We start from the raw sequence: 1,909 nt of genomic DNA on the forward strand, positions 1-1,909 counted from the left end.
AACCTGGCCTGGGAACGCCTCAGGATCCTACAGTCGGAGCTGGTTGATGTGGCTCGGGAAAGGGAAGTTTGGGGTCCCCCGCAGGAGCTGCTGCCCCCGCGACCTGATACCGGAGAAGCGGATGAAGACGGATGGATGGAAGTACAAAATGATAGAATATTGGAGTTGGAACCATATACCACAACTATTTGGCAAGGTTGGGCAAGGAGCTATACTTTAAGCCACAATCTCTCTCAGTCATGTGACTCTCATGATATCCTTTGCTTTGTTAATGTTTGAGACATTATATTTTGACTTTTACAATTTTATACATTAATTATAAGAAAGAAAAGTGATTTGGGCAGTCTTGGCACACAATTAGGCACACAAAGAGAGATAGACCAACAGATGGACAGACAGACGGTGACACACACACACACAAACACAGAGAGAGAGATTTTCTTTCTTTTCTCCACATTTTGTGGAGAAAAGAGGGGAAGGATCGCTTTGTGACCATCAGAGAACTGCGTGTCTGGTATGACCAATCGGGCGCACGATCAAGCACGAATCTACGCTTCACTACTCTTAATACTACACAACCTTACAGCGCGATGGTCTAGCTGCTGCTCTGCCCGATGTGTTCCATACAGACGCTAAAGGGGGATTTTTGCATCATATCTGATGCTGAGAGCCACTGACCAAGCAAACCTGACCAAACCTCTTAGAGGTCAATCCTTAATGTAAACATTTACATTGTCCATTATAAAAAAATATTTGCTTCTTGCTTGAAAAATTTACAGCATAGGTTCTCTGAGAATCTCTTTTATATTCAAGAAAAATGACATTAATTAATTAATTCAAATCAAATCTGGACCTTGTGAATTGGAATCAAATTAATTCGGGAAATCATTGGTGATACCCAGCCCTAATTTTCACCAGGTTGATTTTTAATAAGAGTGAAATTTTAAGACACAATATAAGAATAAACGACAGAAGTCATTTCGACACACATGCAAAAGCTCAAACACACACACACACACACACATCCTCTATCTCTTTGGGCACTGATGGTGTCATCATTACACTACTTATTCTCAGTTGACTGGGAAAGAGAATTATATGCATAAGTGAACATTTCTGTGTCTAACACTCATTCAGCCTTATCACAGATCATATACTACTTTATATTGTTTTTGCTGTTACACAAGCTCTTTACTCGCCCTTTTCTTGCAGCTTTCTCCATTTGTCCTGATCATTGATGCATGTGTGTGACAAAACAGATACCACGGCTTTGTCATTAGGCTGCAGTTAGGATGAGTTCTTCTAACATCTATGAAGTAATAACAGTAACAAAGAACAGATCCTCATCTGTGAAAGCTAATATGACCCATGTTTAGGTTTATTGTTGCTCATGTGGCTGTAGTAATTATTACAGGAGTAAAGGAGGAGGTCAGGTGACATAGTATAAAGAGTGTCAAAGTACGCATAGGGATTTGTCATGATCCTCAGACGCCACATACAATATTAAATTAAGTTTACTGTTTACACAACACATTAACTTGAGCTATTTAAATTAGCTGGATTCATGGTTAAATGTACTTTGCAATTAGCCGTGTATCGCCATATGTACTTCATCCAGCAAATCCTGCCAATCGGTCCCAAAACGTTCCAGTTAGATAGTAAATGCCGTCAACATTTTCCACGACAGAACCAAGCAGGCCTGCCTTTTTGCACTATCCAACTTTTCATCAAAACTTGCCATTTTCAGCCTGTAGCTTGCTAGCTCAAAGTTTATTGTTGTTTCCTGAATCGAAGGGAGTTTGAGAACACAGAGAGCGGAAGGCATCGGACATCAAGTGGAACATCCTGCAGTACGGGATGAGAAGAAAGAGGAAGAGGAAGGGAGAGAGGACAGTCTCCTGCGGGGCCC

This window comes from Etheostoma spectabile, chromosome 10 (genome assembly GCF_008692095.1).
Source record: "Etheostoma spectabile isolate EspeVRDwgs_2016 chromosome 10, UIUC_Espe_1.0, whole genome shotgun sequence".
Classification (NCBI taxonomy): Eukaryota; Metazoa; Chordata; class Actinopteri; order Perciformes; family Percidae; genus Etheostoma; species Etheostoma spectabile.